Source organism: Alexandromys fortis, unplaced genomic scaffold, assembly GCF_014885135.2.
Source record: "Alexandromys fortis isolate MF-2015 unplaced genomic scaffold, M_Fortis_MF-2015_v1.1 scaffold_69, whole genome shotgun sequence".
Lineage (NCBI taxonomy): Eukaryota > Metazoa > Chordata > Mammalia > Rodentia > Cricetidae > Alexandromys > Alexandromys fortis.
Window position 1 is genome coordinate 6,935,865 of NW_026067951.1, and position 26,417 is coordinate 6,962,281.

At 39.8% G+C, this 26,417-nt stretch overlaps 1 protein-coding gene across 1 annotated transcript in view; it reads right to left on the reverse strand.

Annotated features, from left to right (window-relative positions):
- Taf3 (TATA-box binding protein associated factor 3) overlaps positions 1–26,417 on the reverse strand; it is a 147,841-nt gene that overhangs the window by 43,569 nt on the left and 77,855 nt on the right. The gene's annotated exons all lie outside the window — the stretch shown is intronic.

Consider the following 26,417-nt stretch of genomic DNA (forward strand, 5'->3'; position numbering starts at 1 on the left):
GATGTATTGCTCTGCACAGGCTGAAAGCAAGAGTCAACCAATCAAGAAAAACCTCCAAAATCGTGAGCCACAAAAAGCTTCTCTTTATATGTCCATCATCTTGGCATTTGCTACAGTGATGGAAAGATGACAGACACATCTGGCATGCTTTTGCAGTAGCAGTGAAAAGGAAAATAGTAGAAAACAATACAGATGACTGAGGACAAAATCTCTTAAATCACACAAAAGGAAAAAAACTATCAACAGCAATGTCCATCTTTTTAAAATCACAAATGTTGATGGGGGCAGGACAGTACAAACTTCACTGTGATTTTTCTCATTGATAGCATAAATAATCCACACTCCCTACATTTCTCTAGGAATAATGAAAAAAACATGCTTCCTTAGCAAACTTCTCAAACAAAACCAAAACAAGGCAATAAGGTCTGAACACACCGCAAGGATTTGAGGATGTTAATTCTAAGCTATGATAAATATTGACTTAGAACAAAATATCGTTTTAACTAGAACAGTAAATGCCTTTAAAGAAACACTGTAATCTAAAAAGCTAGTACACATTAGGAAAAAGAGGAAATTGTTTGCACATGGCATGAAAGCTTTTTATCTCATTAACTACACAGATGCATGCCACTTTAACTTCAGTGGCGTGTTCTCAAACCAGGCAGAAAACACACTTCTATTTTTAAACTTTAACTAAAAGGACAATAAAATGCTACCCACATATATTTCTAGCCACTTCATTATGTCTTTGGATAAAGGCTGCATCTTTAAAATGTTGCTGTCAAATATTCTTATGACAGTGACGCTAACAAAAGAAGAGAGTCTACTTTTGGGGTACTTTTGAGAAGATGGCACATAACTGAAACAACCTGATGGAATGAATGGTGAGGGCTCGATGGGTCCGAACAAAGGGTATTGCTAAGAAGGCTGGGTTCAGGGGAGGGGGGGCCTGGACAGATGACCAGTAAGCGGGAGATGGACAGTGGGTGCCTGGAAAAAAAGGATGTGCAGTGACAGTCAAACCAACTGGAACCCATTTCAACATTCTAACCTTTAGTCTGAGGTTAAAAAAAATTTAATAACATCTATACCGTGGCATATAATATTTTTAAACTGTCCTGTCTATAACCAAAATCAGAACCCTTAAAATACAACATGTATAAATGAGCTTGTATATTTTTTTAAAAAATCTATTTACTTAAAAAATACTAGCAAAGACAATTAGGCAATGACAATTCACAGAGCACAGCCAATCAATGACACGATAAATTAGCAGTAGTGAAGATGTGTTCTAAATACCTACATACACTGACGTGTAAAAAGGCCTCATTCCACTAACATTCTGCACAATAAAAAACTAGAATGCTATATAAGCAAGCCAACGTGAAATGACACCTAGCATTATAAATGGCCTAATCTATATGTTAATACTGTTGTATCACATAACTGCAGCAAGACTAAGATAACAATATGACTTTGGGGTTTCTATGGCTACATCCTGGCTAACGGGCCTGAAAGGGCTGGCTGCTGACACCACACAAGCATTCTGAGTGCTTCTTTTTGGTTATTTATGATATGATTTATGATAACGACAACATCTCCTATTTTCTTTCCTCCTCAGATACAATAAATTGCTATCGTTAATCACCCTTCTCCGTTCAACTAGGATTACAATAGCATAATAGGTCCAGCTATGGTAATACTGTGGATTTTTACAAGAAATAAATATAAGCAGATCTCTTCAGACAATGTCAGTATCTCTAATATTTCAATCACCTTCCTTTAAGTCATTCAGAATAAATTTTGCTACAACTAAGATCCCATATCCAGAATATAACCCTTGGTGTGAATCAAGCACCACACACTCACAATTCACCATTGTCACAATTTTCTTAAATTTGTTTTCAGGAAGGCTGCCCACAGGGCAGTTTTTCCAAGACAAACAACGGCAATCAGTCGCTTCTTCCCTGAATTGATAGAGCCTATCTTACTGCTGTTCCTCAGCCCTACAAGACAAACTAGTTGTTTGCCTATCAGAAAGCAAACTAGTAGAGAAAGAATAACCACCCTGCCGTCACACAGACATGGGTCAAAGCCTCCACCTGTCACTGGTTGTGCGGTTGCCTCATCTTTCTGAAGTACTTAATTTTCTGACAGTGATCAAGGAAAGCAGCACCTATGCAGCTTCTGAGTAACAGTAAGACAAAGTACATAAAAAACAAAACCAGCTGGTCCTCTGGAGGCTGGCCCTCTTGCCTGCCTGCCGGATGGCAAGAACAGCAGAGCCAAAGCAGCAGACATGGAAGGGAGGCCACAGATCACCAGTGACCACAACTATGTGAGTTGGCCTAGCCGTGTCCAGCAAACTGAACGGTTGAGCCGACCCAGCTTAAGTGTCAAATTAAAACACTGTGAGAAATGGCATTTCTGTTTTAATACACTAAATTCTCAGGTTCAGTTCAGCAACATTTTAACTATGTATTCATATGTACGTGCACAATCAACTGTCATTACTTTCACTGTTCCTAAGGAAAATACAGAATTAAGTTCCTGTGACTCTCTGGTCATGTTTTCCTCAAATGATCAATGTATAATCTTGTCTATGTACCTGCCTTCCTTCCCTTTGCCTCTTCCCTCTTCTCTTTCCTGCTGGATGGAACTTAATGCCATCCTTCTTGCACAGGTCCCTGAGTGATGGCATACATAAGCACAGTCAGCTATGTGCAATCCTGTTTAACAACACTTGATTTAATATATAGATGGCTAACACTGAAGCCTTGGTTAACACACGTAACTTGTTCTGTCTACACATATTTTCTGTAGGCATATCTCAGTCTTTTGTGCTTAAGGGCAGTAGGCAGCATACAGAACTCTGTTAGGGGCCATAAGGTTTTGCACAGAACACGGAAAGAGCACTTGTTCCATGAGAACAGACAGGAAGGCCAATAGCAGCTTAGAAACCTGAGTGACAGGTAAGTCAATTTTTAAAATTAATTATTTTATTTGTATGGGTATTTTGATAGCCTGTATGCCTGTGCCTTATGCCCACAGAAGCCAGAAGAAGATATCAGACCCTCAACACTGGAGCTATAAATGGTTGTGAGCACCCACATAGGTGTTGGCAATCAATTCTGGGTCCTCTAAGAGAGTAGCCAGTGTTCTTAGTCACTGCTGAGCCATTTCTTCAGCCCCATAAGTCAATTTTGTTTTTTGTTTTTGTTTGTTGCCATCTTGCATGTACTCAAATTATTTTGGGAATGACATGAGTATTCTGGGACTAAAAGTGCCTATAACGAATAGGCAAATCCAGTAAAACAGAATTCATAAGTACAGATCAGTTGTTTGCTATATGAATATGATTTCATTTCCACCCAGCACATGTATGGACTACTGATTTAAAGTAAGGCATCTTACTCAAAAGTAATTGCATTTCCCATAAGCACTTCATGGCAAGAAAAAATAGCATGCTTGATACAATTTTTCTGTTGCTCTGATAAAGCAGTTCTAACAAAAGCACCTGTAAGGAAAAAGGCTTTATTTTAGTTTACAGTTCTAGGGTCCAGTCATGATGCAAGGAGTCTGAGCATCTGCAGCTTGAAACAGCTGGTCACAGGGACACGGTAACAAGAAGAAAGTAACGAATGTAAGCATGCTAGTGATCGGCTCTCTCTTCCACTCTTACCCAGTCCAGGATCCTCTGCTTGGGGATGGTACCATCCATGCAGAGTGGGTCTTCCTGTTTTAATGAACACAACCAAGACAGTCCCCTACAGGCATGTCTAGAAACCTGCCTGTTAGGTGACTGTAGGTTTTACCTAGTTGAAAATTAAAACTAACCACCACACACTTAATCGTGACATACCTGACTTAGATGTCCTCCAAATTCAAACTGGGATACATTCTAGATTAAGTCACAGAATAGTCATACACAGAGCACTCTGCTCAAACCACATGACAATCCCCCCACCCGCCAAGTTTCTAGAACATGGTGAAGCCTTTCATGTTGTTTTCCTCCTGAAAGAACACTCCTCTCTCAGTTGAGCCTGCTTCTCTCTCACTCTGCAAAGTTCAAGCTTAGCATTGTGTTTTCAGTGTACTTCCTAGTCATCCTAAGACTCTGGAGAAACAATTATGCCTGTCTGATCATTAATGCCATTTTTGCCTCTTTTTCCAACTAAGACTCAGAGAAACAGGAACAAAGTCACTGTCAGCTGTTAACCATGATAAGAATTAAAAATGGTCCCAATTGATGTTGGTCTAACTTATTTTTTCATCTTACAAGGACTCACAACTGCTAAGTGTTCAGGAGAAGCCATACTTTGGGTTTTGAGACTTGATCTTTCCCAAGCAAGTAATCTTTGCTAAGAGGCTTCTGCTATTTAAAAGCAAGTCTACCAATGCAAGGCTCTGATCTCAAAGATTTACTAAGAAAGCAGAGGCAACAAATAAACACCAAGGATCATTCACCGTGATTAGGAGCTAGGACGCCAATAAAATAGGGCAATGCCTGTGGAGAGGGACAGGCTGGTAAGAGGATCACCAAAGAAGTGACGCCAAAGCTGTCACCACACAGAGAGAAATGTGACCCTGGGTGATGCTTGCACAGACATGCTAGGGAAGAAAGAGAGGGAGAAAGTCATGCTGTAGTGTCAGCTTTGGCGGGGCCTATATAGAAGAGAAGGGGCCTGCCCAAGTTACCCAGAAAGTATGACTGGGCCACAAGGAGCCACTGGTCAGCATCCGTAGTACAGTGGGACTGGAAGAAGGGAAATGAACAAGGGAGGAGGGCAGAAGAAGTGGAAAGCAGATCTTCAAGTGCTCGCTTCTCAATGAACAAGGGAAACTACAAGACACCCATCCATGTGACAGTTTCAGCAGAGGAGCTCAAGATACCTGGTCAGATTGAACAAGCACAGTGAGCAGGAGAGCATCATTACACGATGTGACATAGACACAGACTCACTAAGCAAGCATGAGGAGCAGCCAACTACCACAACGTGAGGCAAGAGACCTACAGTCCTTTTGTTATTATTATTGTTTTTCTTGAGACAGGATTTCTCTATAGCTTTGGAGCCTGTCCTGAAAGTAGCTTTTGTCGACCAGGCTGGCCTCAAACTCACGGATATCCATTTGCCTCTGCCTCCTGAGTGCTGGGATTAAAGGTGTGCGCCACCACTGCCCAGTACTGCAGTCCTCTTAAGCTAGAGGCTGGAGGCCAGGGCACCTGAGAATCCCTTGGCAAGAGGCAATTTATCTCAGGGACTAAGCCTCATCACTAAAACCATAGCAGCATTGATGCTTCCTGCCACTATATATTGTCACCCACACATATCTGTACTGCTACTGAGCCAAATACTGTCTCAATGACCTTGACAAAATTTGGAGAAAAACAAAAACAAAAAAACACGCCAACAACTCAAGACCTGGGGCTTTAAAGCTATTTTAGAATTAACTCTGAATAATTGTCCCACAATATGAGTTTCTTGATTAATTGCTTAAGATAAGGTCTCCTTGCCTCTGTAGCCTCCAGTGGCTCCCTCTAGTTCCCATAATCACTTTTGTCTCATTCTTCTAATCCCTGGAAGGCTAAGAGAAAAATCAGAGATATACCAATTCCATCACTCGAGGATTAGCTGAAAGATAACCCTCTGAATTCCATCCCTGACCACTACGTGAGTGATTATTCAGTAACTACCAGGCATCTGAGAGACACACTTATTATTCTCATCCTGCTTCAGAAGAAAAAGTTATAAACACTATATCCTTTAATATTGCAAATTGGCATGCAGGTTACATGAGGAAAATGAGCAATTTTTTTTTTTGCTGCATTTTGCTTTTCTGATTCTTTTGGTAAACAGAAAGTAAAAGCTAAAATGAGAATAATTAGTCTTTTGAAGGTATTACTAACTAGAAAATTAGGACTCTATTTTTGACTAGATTTATGTCTTACAAAGCAAATCTCTGCATAATTTAATAGAAAATTGGCAGGAATAGGTCTTCCATCTAATTTCAACAAAATTAGCATTCAGCTACCTGAAATTTTGGCAGTAATCCAGTATGTTTATCTAAAGCAGTAAGTAGAAAATGAAATTGACAATTGTGCCTAAACAAGTTAGTTTCTCTCTCAAATACAAAAGCATGCTTGCATGCACATGCATGCGCGTGCACACACGCGCGTGCGCACACACACACGCAAACAAATTTTAAGAAATTAGTGAAAATTTCAAAAGTACATTTTATGAATGGATTAACAATTTTTCATTCTTCCTATTACATATATCAACAGCAGATAGAGCAAGAAAACCCCTGCCTTCAATGCACAGAGAACTCTATTGTAATAGTTTGAACAAGAAATGTCCCTTTCAGGCCCTTGTGTTGAATGTGTGGCCTCTGCTGGTGGTAGTATTGTGGAAGGTGGTGTAGACTTTAGGAGGCCCAAGGGTCGTGCCTTTGAACCCTCTTCCTTCCTCTCAGTCTACTCTCTGTTGTGGGTGAAAAGCCTCTGCTCTACGCGCCTGCTAGCACATGCCCTACCCTGGACCAGAGCTTCAGAAACTTCGAACTAACACAAACAATGCCCCTTTACAATGTCCATGGCAGGCATTCTCTCACAGGATAAAACCAACGCTGAAACTGGCACTAGAGAAGTTTCATTGTCGCTGCAACTAAACTTAGTCACAACGTTCTTAAGCCTTTGGAAGTGGGCTGGAGGGGAAATCTGGAAGGGTTTGGATCAATAAACTCAGAAGATCAGGATGCCAACAGAGATGAGAGCAGTAAGGACCGATCACAAGGCTTTAGGTGGGAACTGGAATAGAATTCACCTCACATTTTGGCAAAGCATTTGTCTGTTTCATCTGTGTTCTGACACTATGAGGGAGACTGAGTTTAAAAGTGATGTATGTACTCATTTGTCTGGTCTGTGGAGCACAGTTACTGCAGCTGCTTTTAGCCAGGCTTACAGTAATGATTGGGACAAAAAAAAAATGCAGAAAAACCTGCAACTCTTTCAGAAAGGCCCACGCAATGGGCTAAAGAAGAGACTAGCGCTGTGAAGAAGCCAAGAACCTTTTTGCATGGGGACAAGAGGAAAGATGGCATAAAGACATTTCAGAAATGAGTGAGCCAGAACATAGAGCAGCCTCAATTGTATAAAAAAAAAAAAAAAACTCATTTAAAAAACTAGCCATGTCTGGGTACCTGAGAAGACTTCCTACCATGCCCAGGTACCCAGGCACACAGAGCCCACTACAACAGGGTTTCACAATAGCTGCCTGGTTGAGAACTGACTTTTAGAGAACAAATAACACAGAGGAGCTGAGAGGTGAATGCAGCCACTCAAGGTGGCCCGTGTTTACGAAACATGGTCAAACTCCCTCCAAGGGTGGTAGGGCCAGACAGGCAATCAAGAGCCAAGGCTTTCTGGCTTGCAATGTCTTTAAACATTTTGAATTAGCTGTTGTGACAGTTCACTTTAACTGTCAACTTGACACAACCTAGAATCATCGGTATAGAGAGTCTAATCAACACTGGGTTGTGATATTTCTTTGGGTAGTGGCAGAAGTGCCCAACAGTTTTACTGATGGGCTTCTGAAATGTAAAGCCATAAGTAGACAGGGCATGTCTGCTGGAAAGTTAACTAATAGTAACTAAGGAAGAATTGGTTGACTAGGGAAGACCCAGCCCATTATAGGTGGGATATTCCCCAGGTAGGAAGTCCTGAACTGTGTAAGAATGGAGAAATTGAGTTGAACACAAGCAAACAAGCAAGGAGCATACATGTATTTATTTCCTTCAATTTCTGCCTGTGGGTCTGATGTCACTAGCTCTTTTTAAGCTCCTGCGTTGAATTCCCCATACAACAGACTATTACCCGGAGCTGTGACGATAAAACAAACCCTTTCTATTATAAGTTGATTTTTACCAGGATATTTTATCACAGCAACAGAAATGAAAGGACAACTGCCAGGATTTACAAATGTAGAGATTCATTAAAGAAGGAAAACGAAGAACAAACAAGCAAAACCCACCCAGACTTCTTGCCTACTACACTGGATTTAGAGTTCCATATCTCCTATGAAGAACATAACAGAACATGGAGGCCAGCCCGAGGTGGGTGCACACACCCCACAGTCACCCCAGTCCCACTTGGGATCTGGGCTTGCAGCCTAAGTCTGACATAGACCTAGCCCCAGGGTTCTCTCAGGCATCAAGAAGCCAGGACTAGGTTGGCTTCTTCTGAGAAACCACAGCAACTTTACTTTTAGAAAAGAGAAGCTCATTGTTTTCTATTTACAGTCACCAGGGAGACCGACAGGCAGCATCACAACTACACAAGCAATGTCACGCAGTCAGAGAAACACATTTTCAATATTTTGGTTGAAAAATATAATTTTTAAGTTTAAAAAAAGAACCATTAACTATCTGAGAGAACTCCTACATCCATGCCAGTGAAATTTAATTAAGCACATGGGTTATAGGTTATTTCATAAATATTTACCTTCAATATCTTTTCAGATAGGCAATATTTATATGCACATTTTACACAGGAAGCCTCAGTAAAAACTACAAAAGGAACTTTATATACTATCACAGGAGACTGCTAGATTGGCTTCTTTCCCCTGAACTCTCAGAGAGATTTCTCCAAATCAGGTTTAAGAAAATAACTAATAGAACATTATAGAACTTAATGAAAATGTCAACCTGTCACCTCCTGAAATATCAGTGATGTGGAAGCACATGACACCCTACTTGTGGAGCAAGAAATTAACCTCAGAACAAATATTCCCGACTCCTTGAAGCTGTATTAAATTCGATACTTTGGGGGGACATGACAAGAAGTAATTGAAATGAACGAATTAAACCCCCCAAAAGTGCTCCAAAGTAATATTTTACTTAATTTGAGAAAGTGGGAGCATACTGCTTGATCTGACACAGTAGTATCTTTCTCCTCTGCTGCTCACACACATGCTCAGTGCTTCTAGTGCTCATAACTGTAAAAATCAGTTGTTTTATTCAGCCCCTTTCTTCCCTTCAACACTGTGGTCTAGCTCACATACAATGAGTCCTTGTACTAATCATTTCTAATGAGAATTTGAGAATTTGCTATTTTTCAGAGCCATGAGGCTACTTTTTGTAGCCATAAGGAAATGTATTCAGAGCCACCTGAACACCAGTGGAGCAGGAAGGAGAGCCAGGACACTCAGAATACAGTGTGACAATCAGAGAAGATGTGCTTTAGCTATAGCCACACCGTCCAAAGGTCACACACACCCGGTCACCTCAGCACTCACTCCCCCTTAAACTCTTGGCTCTTGGTCCTAGCCCAGACTCCATTTGAAATGCTTCTCTGTGGTCTTCTGTAATATATCCCCTCCCTCCTTCTTCCTCTTTTCTTTTGCTCGCTTAGAAACACTGATCATCTTGCCTCAGATTCCTTGGGTCTAGGATTACATGTTCACATCATGTACCTCTATCTCTCTATTTTCCAGACCCCAAGCTGGCCTTGAACTCCTGACTCCTCCAGTCTCCCAAGAACTGGGATTACAAAGGTGCGTCACTGCCCTTGGCTGTCATTTCCTGTTTATTTTCTAGCTAACAAGTACTGGATCACACGTCCTCTTTCCTTGAATTCCTATTAGTATGTTTATCTAAAGTTCCAACAAATATTCACTGTGTGTATATTCAATGCTAAGTAATCAAGAAGGTGCCAAAGAGAGAAAACACATAAAATCCAGTGATGACTCCATCTAGTAGGCAAAACACAGTTGGTCTATAAGTTTCTCCAGAAGATGCATCTCCCTGGTTGTCACCCAGTAACTCCCATTCTGCCTAAAAAGCTAAGGGTGAACTTGACAAAGCCCGATATTGGAGCCTAAACTCGACTTTTATCCTTTTCTTCTCCAGCCTCCCTTCATTCCCTGAGTTACTTAATGTCTGGAGTTTTCCATTCAATTGTAATTATATTTTGTATTGACCACAACATTTTTCTTCCCATACCTGCTTGTGAATGCTTGATTTATTTTATGAGAAATAGCCCAAACAGTTCCTTCACGAAGCTGACTTCCAGTCAAATCTGGGTTGTCCCAACGTAAATCCCCGCTGCAGCCTCTAACTTTATAAGAACACCTGAGCTTACGTTATTTATCCACATTGTCCCAGATTAGTAAACTACAAAGTTATCAAGGGCAGAGCCTGTGCTCTAACTAATTTTGTTTTCTGAACCTTACAGCTCAGATCTATGAATACTTACAAGATAGTTATTATATGCATGGTGTCACATTGAGGGTAGAGTGGTGCTCAAATACCCACTAGATGCAACTGAATTTAGAGCATGTCATCTGATAACTTTCTGATAAAAGATGCTTGGGAAATGAATGTTTTCAGACAATGTATGCTTGAAATGTCCATATTCTACCTCATGACCAGAGAGTGTGGCTGAATACAGAACTCAAGGCTGAAATGACTTCATCCAACATTCTGATGGCATCATTGTCTTCTTGTCCCCTGTCCTCCCAATCCCGCCCCAGATGAACTGCCATTCTTCTCCTAATCTCTCATGTCTTCTCATTTCACAGTGATGTGCTTCAGGAACCTCAATCTGAGTGGGAAGCAGTCTCAGCTCAGTGACAGCTTTGCATGAGACCTGAAGTTTTCTTCTAGGCATAATAAATGATAAGCCAGACTTCTTGGAAGTGGAGATGTTTGAAAAATTGAAATTCGAATACTGAAGAAAAAGACTTGTCACAAGAAACCATCCAGCAGGAGAACGTGCAAACATCGTAAAATAAGGATCTCCTTCCAAGAGCAAACTTCATTCAACACTACCTAGGAATCTTGTTTTAGGCTAGTTTTTGTGTTTAATTTCTTTAAAAAAAATTTTAATTTTATTTTATGTGTATTGGTGTTTATCCACATTCATGTCTGTGTGAGGGAGGGTGTTGGATCCCGTGAAATTGTAGTTACATATAGCTGTAAACTGCCATATGGGTGCTGGGATTGAACCTGGTTCCTCCAGAAGTGCAGCCAGTGCTCTTAACTGCTGAGTCATCTCTCCACTCCCTTAGGATAGTTTCTGTAAACATGTGTTTATAGAGATTTTTGGCACTTACTAATGGCTTACCACTTACACTACCTAAGAGTAGTAGGCAATGCTGATTAAATTTGTTTTCACACTTATCACTGGTGTGTGAATCCCACTGCAAATAATCCCATTGCCAGCTGTGGTAGTTTGAATGAGAAATGTCCCTAGAGTCTTAGGTATTTAAATGTTGGTTCCTAGTTGGTGGCTTTTTGAGAAGGCTTAGAAGGTGTGGCCTTGTTGAAGGAAGTGTGCTGAGGAAGGTTGGCTTTGAGTGTTTAAAGATTCTTGCCACCTGTTGCCACAATGGACTCTTATCCCTCTGGAACTGTAAGCCCAAATAAATTCTTCCTCCTATAAACTGCCTTGTTGACGTGTTTCATTACAGTAACAGAAAAGCAATGAAGACCCAAGCTTTGGTAAATGTTGTCCTTTACCATAACAAGGCAAGCCACCATTACAGGCCATGGGCACCGCTATTGCTTCATACTCTATATGAAGTTCCAAGCTTGTGCAGTTCCCCAATTTTTATTTCTAATGTAACACTATCTTAAACAGTGAGTTTTAGTGTGCATTTATATTCTTTCATAATTGTGGTACCTTTAAGCCTCTTTCAATGTCCTTTAATTCTGAGAATTTTCTTGTACTACTGTTTCCACAATTATATGTTCTTAGGTTTCATTGTTTTGTCTTCCTGGACATCTTTCTAGTTAGCTATAGGGCCACATGATTTAATTAATTCTATTCTTTCCTAACACCGTGTTTCCTATTAGTCTTCTCTTTATGTAAGTGCTCAGATTTCCTTCACTATATCTTCAAACTCCTCTATAGAACTTTTTTCTTTTGCTTATTAATATTTTTCAACTCCAGCATTTTTCTTGCCCTTTTCTTGCTAGTTCCTTTTCTGCTCTTATCTCTCTGAAGACATATGTATGTATGACATGCCAATCCACAGAAATCTCTTTTTCTCAACTCTAACTCACTGACATTTGATCCTTAATCATATAATGCTTTAAACTGTTATAACAATTCTGACTTATCTCTCCAACTAGAAGGTCCCAGAGACAGCATCTCATAGCTTTTTGCCTAATATATTGTGGAGGGAAGGAGGAAGTGAGGGAGAAAGGGAACCAGGAAGACAGGTAGGGAAGGGGGAAGGTACATAAGAGAAAGGGAGGGAGGGAGGGAGGGAGGGAGGGAGCTAGGAAGGGAGGATGGGAGGGAGGATGGGAGGAGGGAAAAGAAAGAGGGAAAGGGAAGGAAGCAGGGAGGGAGGGAGGAAGGATGGATTTCCTTGTTTGACTTGGGGTATCACTGTGTTACTTAGGCTGACACTGAAGCTTGGGCTCAAAGGCCCCTTCCACTTTAGCCTCCCTAGTAGCAGAAGACAAGTAAGGCTTGTTTTCCTTCAGGAAACGTATTGTGTAGTATTTCATGCCCCAAATCTTCTAAGAGATAGGTACATAACTATCACATCTATAGAATACATCATACTTTGCTGTCTTTTGTTTAGATTTACTAACAATTTCAACACCATGGTTAGGATGAGGCCATCTTCTCATCTTCATGAACCATACCAGTTTAAGACACCTCTCTCTCAGGTCTTGTGGCTTCCATCTGGGAGCCCTTGCAGGTGGCATTCAGAGTGAGTTCCAAGATCCAGTTCCTGCAGCTCCAACTTACAGCACTATGCCAATCAAGCAGGCAGCAGCAATCTTTCTCACTATGTTTTCCCTGTCTTACTGGTTCAAGTCCAGTTGTATCTTTCTCCTGTGCTTCCAATGAGCTGCACTTCAGCTTCAAGATCTTTGGTTATGTGTGCCCTTTGTCTATGCAACTAGTCTGACATATGGTTGTGATCCTATCAAGACCTCTCCCTTATTTTCTTCAAGGTCCTATTTAATTCTCATTTATCAGACCTTCCTGAACAGCCTAATACAATAAGTAGCTCCATTAGTCACTGGTACTTTACCTAGCTTTTGTTTTCAATTTTCTCTCTTTCTTCCTCCTCTTCTCCTTCCCCTTCCTGTTCCTCTTCTTTATCTCTCCTTCAGTTCCTTCCATTTCTGTTGAGTTAGGTCTCGTGTACCCAAGTCTAGCCTCAAACTGCTATATAGCAGAAGATAATCTTGAACTCTTGATCATTCTAACTTTACCACCCAAGTTATAGGATTACAGGGCTGGGACCCTATCCCCCAGATGTTATTATTCAGTATCTGTCACCTGCCAGTAATATTTAGCATTTTGTCTAGAGCATAAGCTTTGTTAAGAAAGGGACTGGCTTTGTCCACTGAGTACTTTCAACTCTTAACACATGCCCGCCTCTGAGCAGCCGCTAAGTGAGCGACTGGGAAACAAGAACACTGGCTACCTAGCACATTACTACAAGCAGCACTGGAGGCCAGGAGCACACTGCTACACACACACACTTGACATTTATCAGCAGCATTTACTTCTCAAGAGTATCACAGATAAGGAAGGAATGACAACTGCGGCAACTGAGCTTCTTTGACCCTAAGGTGCCATCTCTTAGAAGACACATTTATTTCACATCCCATTAGAGAAAACCCTGACACAAGGCATTTGCACTTAATAATGTTTGCAGATTTGTTTAGAGATTCTCAAGGTATCATTCCCCAAACTACAAAAGCTATAATAAGTTGCACAGACTGGTACTATAACTTTCCAAATCTCTAATTCTGCTGGTTATTTTGCAGTCCTGAGTGTCAAAATCTACGATTTCCCAGAGAATCCATCCGTACACCATCAAGAGTGTGGAAAGGCAGTTTTTTGTGCTCAGTGACCATCTCTAGGACTTTCCTCCAAACCAGTGATGAACACTACAGCTCTGGTCCACGGTGCAGGTGGTGACAGCTAGGTTAGGAGAGCTGCCAGGCAGTGACTATGCAGAGCATCTGGATTCACAAATACTGAAAGGAAAAAAGGGCTTCTTTTCCACAACAGTCAAAGGAAAGGCTCACTGGTGTACATACTTGTAATTTGTGCTGGATATTCGTATGTATTATTTCCTCCCTCTCTTTGAGGATTATAACAGAGTCATGCCTGGAGACCCAGAAAAGGAGGCACTGATGTGCATATGAGTGTGTATGTGTGTGTAAACACCAAGGACATTTTATGTCATTTACCGCAGTTCACAGGGAAGGTACATTCCTGGCCCCAGTTCTGCTCTCCAGTCCTAAGTGAGGCTTCCTTAGAGCTGGCAACAACACTTGGCTACTGAATTGGACATTTCTAGTCCCTGCAGCAGATGCCATAGTACTACCATGCCGAGAAAATGTATAAGGCATGACTGGCACCTGGCGCTTGTTCCACCATACACCCGTGATTTGCAATTCCTTCCATGGGGTCACTTCTATTTTCAGGGAATCCGGATTTTATGAAGCCAAATGCCTGAGGTGTTTGTACCCTCAGAGTAAATGTCTCGGAACACTTTCTGGAACAGTGTGTAAATAACATTAACTACCGACGAGGTGAAGACAGTCCTGCAGACACCACAACCTCCCTTATTTCAGAGGCACCAGTCATTCGGGTTTGCTGTAAATTACCTCCATCCCTTGTTTTAAGCAACTTTCAAAGGAGTTAAACAGATCTAGGATCTCTTCCAGGCTTGCTCCTTCAATAGTAAGTACAGGCTAAATCAATGCAAGTTACACATTTGTATTTTGGGGGAAAAAAAGTGTGACATTAACAAAACTGCTCTTTATATTCAAGATTACACCAAGCTAGAGAATACAAATGTTTCTGTTTCACTGGTATTCTGGTTGCACATTCACAACACATAAACACAAATAACTAACCAATCAATTGTCCTCCTTCTTCTCACATCCTCCCTCTGTCTCTTAACCTTTATATGCCACAGAAAATATTTAGCCAGTACTTCAGGTTTACGCCTTCTGGTGGACTAGCAACCAGTGAAGATGCTCACCTCCTGGAAGGTGGGGTGCAAGCATGTCAGTCTGCCCATACTTAAAGAGTGGAAAAGGAAATTCATTATTCTAGGTGACAGCTGATACCATTTGAGTATACAAATCTATTCTGTACACCCTTTGAACAGGATTAATGGCCATGCTAACTAATAGAGGTACTTCTTACTTTCCAGAAGTACAAAAACTTTATGAGAAAAGGAAGAAGTTACAAGTGGCAGAGTGAAGAAAAATGTGATTAGTAAGAAAATACTGCAGTAATTGAATATTATTTCATTTGTTCCTCAAAAATAAATTATATTTCTCATATTGAAGGTGTTTCTAAGTAATTTTCTAGTACTCATGGTTTCCAAATGCTAACTACAGCACAAATATATAGCAAAATAATTTTCTTGAATAATGAACATAAAAAGAATTTGGAAAATATGTTCTGAATCCATATCTGTAAAGTCCATACTGCTCAAAGACCTAGTGCATTCCTGTGACTTCATCACCTGCAGTGCACCATAAACAATCCTGTATTTACAGGTTATCTGAATGCCTGGAATCAACAACTATAGATCAAAAATATTTATGAAACTGGGGAGATGCTACGGTGGGTAATAGGCTTGCTACACAAGGACAAAGTTCTTCCTCTGATTTGACTCCCGGAACTCACATAAAAATACAGGTATGGTGGCATGCACACGTAATCCCAGCTCTAGGATGGGAAAGACAGATTCCTAAATTCCCTAGTCATCCAGTCTAGCCTCGTCAGAAAGTTCCAGGGTCCAGTAAGACTCTGTCTCAAAAACCAAGGCAGGAGTGGAGGAAAGCTGACAGAAGCTCGGGGGTTACTGTTATTGGAGTTCAGATCTAGCTCCCTTGTTGGCAGGCTCACAACTCTCTTCAACTTCTCTTCCAGGGGATCTCATGTCCTCTTTGGACTCTAAGGTCTCCAGGATGCATGTGGTGGTTTTACATAAACTCCTGCAGGCAACCAACCCCTCAATAAAGCCATACACAAGCCCAACCCTGGGGTTACACCTCCTTGTGCTCAGTACACAACTGTACTTAACTGTAACTGATGATGAGAGTAATAAACATTTTAGAAGCTACCTATTAACACACAGAAAAAGCTCTCGAAGAAATCCTTGAATTTTAATTCTAGTAATATTTGTCCCTATAAAACATTTTCTCATGCTGAGAATTAAATCCTGAGTGAAATAAAAAAGTTGAAAAAGAATAATCTAGAATGCATAAGTCCTCCTTAAAATACAACTGTGCATTTCAGAACAACAGTTGCTAACATTAAATTCCAGTGTGAAAACTTAGCTTTTAGCATAGTAAATATTCTCCCTCAGCATGCCATTCTACACAGTGCAACAAACCCACAACACTAAAAAGCAATTCTCTTTGGAGAAGAAATATTTTTCATAAGCATATGCCTTCAGTTCTACAGCTTACCTAATGTATAATATGCCTGCTTTTCCAGGAGTCAGGTATCAAGAAAGTTTGATATTTCAGAAATCAGTTCACTGAATTGAAAAAAAAATGTACTAAACAGGGGATAGTGAGATGACTCGGTGGGTAAAGGTGCTTCCTTCCAAGCCTGAAGAACCTGGAACCCACATGGTGTAGGGGGAGAATCAACTCCAGAAAGTTGTCCTTTTGACTTCCACACATGTGCTATGGCGCATGAACACACTTTTACTTACTCTCTCTAAATAGATACATGCAATAAAAATAATATTAAAAATTCACTAAATAGTAACTATCTGTACCCCACAACACACATACATACACAACAAATAATCAAAACACGCCTATCTGTATACTTGCTAAGTAAAAGATGTCCCATGTCATGCCATTTCCTCCATACCTGTGAGTAAAAAAATAACCCACCATCTGCAACAGAAAAAGTTGCACCTGATAATGGTTTGCACTAACCACACAATAGCCTGTGGCTATAAACACAAGGACAGTCCTACAAACTTCAATGACTCACTGAGGATTATAGTAATTATTCTAATTCTAGTTATAAAATAAAGCCTATGACATAATTTGAAAACATCTTCATAAATAGATTACAATGGCATTTTGATAAAAGATAAAATTCATTAATGCAAATCCTTCCCCCCTAGTTGTCTAACAATGCAAATTGATGGGGAATACACATAAGTTTGCTACACTGTAACTATTTTAATTAGCTCATTCAACAAATCTTTAGTACTAAGTTCTGGGACACAGTAGAGAATAAACAGATGTAAATCCCTGTCTACCTGAAATTTATATTTCAGAGGAAAAAGAAAAGAGTAGCTTCTATTTCTGTGGAAAGTCAAAAGCCAGTACTGATGGCCTGAGATACTGTTGGAGAAGAAGAAAGAAGCTGGGGGGGGGGTGACAATGGCAGTGTGCTTTCAGTTTTCGTGAGCTAACAATTCTCCAAAGTGTGACTGCAATTACACTTTGAGGAGGACTTGTAAGAAGGTTGCCAACATGCAGGAAGTTGTTCAAAAGAAGTGGAAAAAAGGGGGAAACCGAGTGGAGAGTGGAGCTGATGAGGGCAGGGAGTTTCGTGGCCACCATGTCTCACACAGACAAAACAATTTGTGGTCACCAGCCTACCCTTTCTACACTTAGCCATCAAAAGCACTTACAGTTAATTTTGACCTCATGAATTGCAAAGATGAGAAGGTAACATTAGCTCTGAAGTGTCCTAGAGCTTCAGAGGGAAGGATGCTCCCCATAGCGCAGCACACCTCCAATACTTGATGAAGCATGGCTGCCTCGCCATGAGGAGCAGTTCTTCCCAGTACAGGCATCTCCTCGTCTAGTCAAGGTTTTAACTCGTAGGCCATTCTATATTTGGTCTCCACCACACAGAACAGTGCCATTGGTTCTGTGTGCGTGATGTTAAGCCCAACAGAAACATTCTAATTTTCTTTCTGGTACTGTTAATACTAAAAAGTTCTCACGAATCCAAGATAACATAAATTTGTCTATAATGAAAAAGTAGTAAAATTTTAAAAATATAGTTTACTAATTTGAAATGTAATAGATAATTAAAATTTTTACTTTGTATATATTGAGCTCAAATTCAGGTCCTAAAAAGGGAAACAGAAATAGAATAGTAAAGTAACAAGATTAGTAGAAAATTTAAAAGATTTTCTGTTTTGCAACTGACATGGGTAGCTGCTGAGATTTTAAGAGTTCTTATATAAGGTGCATCACCAAGAGGGTTTTTTTTGTTTGTTTGATTTTGAGGCAGGGTCCCAGTGTAGTGTAGGGTGGCCTTAAACACTCTCTGTAGCCAGGGCTGACCATGACCTAGCAACACTCTTACCCTCTTGCTTCACCCTCTGAAGTGCTAGGATTAAGGTGTGTGTGTGTGTGTGTGTGTGTGTGTGTGTGTGTGTGAGCATGCGCACACGCGCGCGTGTGCGCACATGTACGCAGATATATGCATGTGCGTGGTGATGTATGTGGAAGTATATGAAGGCTAAAGAACAACCTTGAGTTTGTCTACCTTGTTTTTGTAACAGGATTTCTCACTGGTCTGGAGCTAGCCCAGTGGGCAAGGTTAGCTGGGCAGGGAGTCTGCTCTCTCTCCACGGCTGGGCTTACACACATGTACTTCTTTCCCTTTCCTTGCTTTTGTTTTTAATGTGATTTCTGGGCATGCATCTCAAATCCTCATGCTTGTGAGGCAAACACTTTACTAAACCCTAAAGTACTTCTTTTTTAATTGCTACAACACAAGCACTCGGCAATTTTCTTCATAATTCAATGACTAGCTACTCTCTTTCTTCATTTGTATGGTAAATGAAGATGACAACTCACATCATCACTCAAATTTTAATTATTTTTTAAGATATATTTATTTATTATGTATACAACATCCTGCTTCCATGTGTGCCCGCATGCCAGAAGAGGGCGCCAGATCTCATTACAGATGGTTGTAATCCACCATGTGGTTGCTAGGAATTGAACTCGACCTCTTGAAGAGCAGCCAGTGCTCTTAACCACTGAGCCATCTCTCCAGCCCCTCAAATTTTAATTATTTAACTGCTGCTCCATTGTGAATGGCAACAGGTACTGAACATCCACAAAGTACAGTATCATAGAGGTTAATCCACTTGTTGTTTGTTTAAAAATAAAAAAAAAAAAAAGAACTAGCCGGGTGATGGTGGCGCATGCCTTTAATCCCAGTACTCGGGAGGCAGAGGCAGGCGGATCTCTGTGAGTTCGAGACCAGCCTGGTCTACAGAGCTAGTTCTAGGACAGGCTCCAAAGCTACAGAGAAACCCTGTCTCGAAAAACCAAAAAAAAAAAAAAAAAAAAGAACTGGCTATATTAAACGTTGTTGAACCCACCAAGGCTTTAGTAAAATGATGGAAGTATGATAAACTTATTTAAACCACTACAGAACCGTTCAGTATGTAGAGAATTTATGTGCAAGCATGAGGCACTGAGTTCAGATACAGAAAACCACATGAAGCCAGACACAGTATGCTTGTAACCCCAGCACTCCCACAGTGAGATAGGAGTCAGAGACAGGAGAATTCCAGGAAGCTTGTGCCTCATATCCACATGGGCAAATGGCAAGATGCTCTGTTTCAAATAAGTTCGTAGGTGAGGACCAACAGCTGACATCTGACATCCACAGACGGCATGTGCTCCCAGACACTAACACAGGAACACACACAGGAAACAGACAAGTCCATCAGAAACGGGGATTAAATGAGATCAAACAAAGCCTTATCCTAAAACTGGCGGGAAACATTCCAGGTGTCAATATTTTTGTCTCCCAAAGTAATTAAATTTGCTATCCTTAGTATATAAACTTAAATGAGAGGATTTAAAATTAATTCCTTATATATAGTTTGAACAGTGAAGTTTCAAGGTACTTTTCACCCTGAAGATCCTGAAAGAGAAGTCAGGTAATGTACCAGAAAACTAAACTGTCATGATTATCTCCGTAGTAGAATCTCTCATGACAGTTGCTGACAGAAGCAGAGCTTTGTCATGGGCTGTAAAGACGTCTGGGTAGGTGACAACACAGAACTGATGTGGTATCTGGGAGACAAAATTCTCCTGCTTTAAGTACACTGATGTACATATATGAACATGTATGCTAACTAAAAATAAAACAAATGATAAAAAATAAGGTGACACAGAAAAGGCAGAAAATACATATGGAAATCGTGAAGTTACTGATGTTTAAAAAAATCTATTGTCTTATTTTTATGTAATGTGCAAATTAACAACATTTTTACAAGATTAGATCACCAAGGACTTCTGTTCAGTTGCTGGGTCTCTACAGACAGTGCAGTCTCTTCTTTCTTTTGGACAGTGCTCTGGGGACAGCCCAGGGCCTCACATGTGCCAACCAGGCCTTCCATCAGTAAGCTATTCTCTCAGCCCACCAGGGAGATCTTAATTTTTGCCAAGAAAAACAAAACAAAAACACAGATTTAGTGTTAAGAAAGGTTAAAGGAAGAATGGCAGACGTACCCATGTCAAGGTGTATAAGTGATCTATGTACTTGGCTTCTGTGTTTGTTATGGTTTGATGGGCAGCTCACAGGTCTTTTTTTTTTTTTTTAAAGATTTATTTATTTATTTATTTATTTATTTATTATGGATACAACATTTTGCCTCCATTTATGCCCGCATGCCGAAGAGAGGGCGCCAGATCTCATTACAGATGGTTGTGAGCCACCATGTGGTTGCTGGGAATTGAACTCAGGACCTCTGGAAGAGCAGCTAGTGCTCTTAACCACTGAGCCATCTCTCCAGCCCTCACAGGTCTTGAAGGCAAAGCTCATGGGGAGCTGCAAACTTATATAAGAGGGAAATGCAGAGATGAAGTCAGACCAGCTACATTACAGAAGAGGCTTATCCTGCTCAGATGTCATGTGAAGTCAAAATACGCTAGCCGAGAACAGTGGCTTTGTGCTAACAGATTTTTTCATCAAGTTAGGGGGGGAAAAAGGACTCCACCAAAAGGAAATGTTGTTTTCCTACTTCTCCCTCACATCCAGATGCCCTGGGCACCAAGTGCAGGCTGATGAGCAACAATTGTCCAATACACTATCTTCAAAGAGAGCCCTGTTTATAAAAAAGATGTGGGGCCAGGCGACGGTGGCGCACGCCTTTAATCCCAGCACTCGGGAGGCAGAGGCAGGCAGATCTCTGTGAGTTCGAGACCAGCCTGGTCTACAGAGCTAGTTCCAGGACAGGCTCTAAAGCCACAGAGAAACCCTGTCTTGAACCCACCCCCCCCCCAAAAAAAAGATGTGGAATGCTTCCTTTTTAGCAACAATTAATGCTTTAATATGTCTGTCAAATATGGACTTCAAGTATGAAATGTCCTTTTCTTCCGAGTGCTCCTTCCTGTCCAAAGTAAAAATGAACAATTTTGCTATTATTTTTCATCAAATGTTAACTCTATATAAGTTTTGTACTCCAGATATCAGCCTTGCTTTTTGTATAAAAAGTCAATCATGGGAGAAAATTTAAATCTTCCCCCGTTTAATCCAATATAACAGCTGATCACTTACAGTAATTTTATACAGGGAATCAAAGTAATTGAGGAAGTCCATATTTTATTTGTATTCAACAGACATTTTATCATTCATCATGCATTGACCACACTAATTCTGAATGAACATCAAATAACTGCAAGAGGGAAGAAGTGGCTTTTTTGCTTGAGTTTGCTTTATAGCCAAAAGTAACTTCAAAAATAAAATGAAGCAAGGAGAAAAAAAAAAGTTTAAGTGCATTTGGAGACATTTTGAACATGAAGATGTGGCAAATATTAGAATTTAAAAAATCAGCACTGCTTTTACAAAGTATGTGGTATTATAGAACACAAGGATGAGTGAAGCTCCACGTGTAGCCCCATATGTCTATTTTCAAAATATACAAGAAAAGTGCACCAAATTGGTAAATAAACAGCCATAAACTCTTTATGCTATAATTTGAGATAAAACAAGGCACTTAAGGATTCTGGAATCCGCCAGGCGGTGGTGGCGCATGCCTTTAATCCCAGCCCTCGGGAGGCAGAGGCAGGCGGATCTCTGTGAGTTCGAGGCCAGCCTGGTCTACAAGAGCTAGTTCTAGGACAGGAACCAAAAGCTATGGAGAAACCCTGTTTCGAAAATAAAAAAAAAAAAAAAAAAAAAAAAACTATCTGGAATCCTGTTCGTATTACGACTTTTTAAAAGATACTACATATCAAGGAAACAGAGCCCCACTCCTCATCTTGAGTTCAAATTTTTGAGAGACATAAAAGTATTTAAATACAGTTACTCGTATTTTAACAACTTTTATTAGCTTATGTAAAAAAAATTGCTACAGTATGAGAATACTGATTTCCGCACATCAAGAGAAACAGCATTAGGAAACAGTTTAATGGCTAACAGGGGGTATGGAAGCACATGGTCACCCAGGGAGGCACTCAGGCTACGTTTGCTGTCTTTAAAGTGAGATGACTGAGACGAAGTGAACCTAAATGCCTTCTAACTATTCTGAGGAGGAGCATTATTACTTTACAACTTGAGAATACAATACTTTTTTACATATTTCAGGATGGAAAGCTGACAGCTGGTAGTCAAAACACTAAAAACCACTATTAAGTTATGACCAAGGCACAGCTAACTATCTGTTTTTGGAATGTATTACTGTCTCACTGTGCAGCCCTGGCTGGCCTTTATGTCTTTGTCCTTAATCAACAATGCGGTCTCATTGTGTTGTACTCTTATACCCACAGCACTTAAGAAAGCATCATAGCCCCACATTCTGAATCAGAACACAGTGGTTTGTAGTGACTCGGGGATATAAAAAGATATCCCAGTATCTGGCTGGAATACAACTTGATTATCATCTATCTTACAGAGAAGAAAAGTTTGGAGAAACTGAGGTTAACTTTATTTAGTAAAAATAACAACACATAACATCAGTGCTCAAATACAAACCTAGTCTAAAACTTTAAAGAACTAACAATAGAACTCACTGTTAATTTAGTGAGCAGAAAAAAAAACAATCAGTAGGAAGAAATATTCAATTATAAGCTTGAGAAATATGACACTGATGGGACAAGGAGCAAACTTTTTAAAAAATTATTTACATTGAATGGTGAGGGGAAATAAGTCATTGTTTTGAAGAACATGAAGTAAAACAAGTAGAAATATAATGAATTTGAACACAAGCCTGACAATTTTTTTGTGATTTTTCTGCCTACATATTTCAATACACCTATTAACTCACATGACATTCTTTTTTTTTTAATCTATTTATTTATTATGTATACAATATTCTGTCTGTGTGCATGTCTGCAGGCCAGAAGAGGGCACCAGACCTCTTTACAGATGGTTGTGAGCCACCATGTGGTTGCCGGGAATTGAACTCAGGACATTGGTTTCTCTTGATGCATGTAAATCTTTTCCATAACGTGTCTAGACTACCACCAAACGGTTACATATTTCACTCTGTATAATTTTCTTTTTGTATGTGTAAAACACAGTTGTCAAGTATTTTGTGAACTAAGAGGAGCCTGAGTTTTGCTGAGTTTGGCTTTTGGTTATAGGATGATGTCAGAATGAGAAAAGAAGGACCAGTTTTAATTGCAGTTTCTTTACACTCCTGTCTTCTAAATTACATTTAAAATACTCAGTGAACTCTGGCATCAGCTTGGTAGCTGAAAACTCAAGGTATTAACGTATAAGCATTTAAACATGAGACTGTAAATCCTTTGTCCAAAATATTCTCTATAATAAGACTTTTCAGACTCTGAGAGCCATCCAGAGCAAAGAAGTACAAAGACTCACATATACTTCTGTCTAGGTGGAACAAATACCAAGAAACAATACCTACCCTTACTATGATCGCTATATTCCATTTAATTTTTTAATGTATATTTAAACCCGCTAAACTGATTTAACGACTATTAATGGGTCACGACCTGAAGTTTGAAAAACACTGCTCAGTACACCTCAGAAGGTTTAAAGGGGGTTGAAGGGTCAAAGGGAGTTGATACAGTACTTTGCTTTGCTTTGAACAAAAATATTTTGGATGTGTAATAGATTCCTAAAAAGTCTGATTTTTTGAGACACAAAGACAGTAAGCTCAACTTCAGCAGGCTGAATCCCACACTATGTATTTTAGCAGCTGGCATGGAAAGGACAGGAAGCTTCCAAAGACAACTGCCCTTGCCCTCCACTTCAAAGGCAAGTTAATTACGTTTTTAACTAATGAGATTTCCAAGAGGCACGGTAGGCATTATTAGCAAGAGCACTAAAGAATTAAGCAATATGTAATGTTGAAGACAGCCTCTGGCCTGGAAAGGAGCTCCTGAGAGTTACCCAGGGTTCCAACTTCCCAAGAGAATACCACTAATACCCTCCAGATTGGCTGGCCCAGCCCCTAACCACCTCAAGAAAATGTTTACATTATAGCTAGGTTCAAGTGGAAGGTCAGTGAGAGTTGAGATTGGAAAACTAGCAACGACTCTTTAGCTACAGCATTGTCACAAAAATTATTAACTTTCTAAATCGATAAAAGCAGTCTTCCTTTCTGGCAATGTTACCACATTTCCTTAAACTATTTATATGAAGGCAAGTTTTATTTGAAAAATGTTTTAGCTGCAAATATAAAAGCTACCAAGGTTAGTCCTACTAGTTTAAAGAATGAAAACAATTAACTGTGATTTTTATCTCTACTCTGACTTTTAAAATGCCAGCTTCTATCAAATAAACAATTCACGGCATTTACATTGTTCAATGCAGAACTGCTCTTTAAAACTCTTTCTCTGAATTATACAGAGTAGACACTAGAAGATTATTTTCTATTTTGTTTTATGCTACATAAAAATCAGTATGATTGTAGTTAGGATAAGATGGCTAGAAAAAACACTTTCTCATTTACATTTCAGAACAAATACATACCACAAAAAGCCCAATGTTGTAAGTAATGACTCAAAATACACACGTACAAGAAACAGCCCCCACAACATTTCTCCAGCCAACAAATGAACCAGGCATTTATTTATAATCAAATGTTCTTAAGCGTGGGGGAGACTAGAAACATAAAATATCTTTCTATCTATATAGAAGGAAAACAACCATTAAGTATATACTGTGACCCAGTTCTTGGTAGTAGCCTGCTTTGGTCTCCAGCCATCTGTCCTGTGGCGGGCACCCTTCAGCACAGCCTATATGGACTCACTGCTTCCACTTTTTCACAGTCCACTTTTCCTTCCACTGTCTCCCATCAAATGTCCTCCCCAGGTAACTCTGAAATGGTTCTCCTCTTGCTTAGCAATGGCCTTATTACAGCTTGAAACTATTGATGAATTGGTTTTTGTTCTTTTAGGTTTTTGTCTCCCAACCAAGATGTAGGCAAAAATTAAAGAACGTTGTTTCCTTCACTGAATTGTATCAGCAAACAAGTGTATGCACACTGTAGACAGTCAATAAGTGTGCTGCAAGAGTGGATATAATCAGCAGGTGAGGCTAACTCAGTACCTTCCAGAACAGCACACTGTCTTTGGTTTATCAAGAAATCCAGATAAATGAATGTGAACCCAATTTATTTGGACAATTACTTCAAAACAATGATGTTAATATAAAAATATGTCTTTAACAGTAAGCAAAACAGAAAAGCATCTTGTTGAAAGCAAGTGGCAAACATTGCTAGGTTGCCCTGAGACATGCTTTATGACAACACAAGCTTACAAACACAGGAATAAAATCAACTGTCATAGATTTTAAAACATACATACTTAAAAAGAACCCATTATGGAAAACACACTCTTAATAAGTTGACTATCCTGAAAGTACTATTAAATAGGAAAAAAAACCCATACATGTTAAATGTGGTATTAATTATAAATGAACTAAAAGTGAGAAACATGTAGGTATGTGAACCAAATACATTTTTAGAGTTAATTCAGGTCTTATATTCCTAGCATTGAGTTCTTAATGACATAACCAAAGATTTACATATAATATTGAAGAGATTGAAGAGTACGGGTAACAGATACATGAGGTTAGCTACTTTTTAAAAGTAATTGTTTCTATGGGTATAGGCAACTGAAAGACACAGGCAAAGAAGCAATATATACATTAATTGCCCGAGGAAGATGAAGAGGAAGGAATATCTAGCTAGATGACAGCAAGTCTCCTGTTTGGTGTCAAAGCTTAACTCCTATCTGGTAGCAAACAGCCCAAAGACTTGTGGGTTAAGAGTGGAGCCATAGTGAAACAGCTCACAATCTAGTCACTCTTTTTGGCAAAAGAAATATAACAGACAATTTAGACTCCTAACAAGACATGATCTGGTAGTAAAGAACTTGTGTTGACACAGTTGTTTGGGAATCTATGAAGTACTCTCCCTAAACTCTGCAAGAAC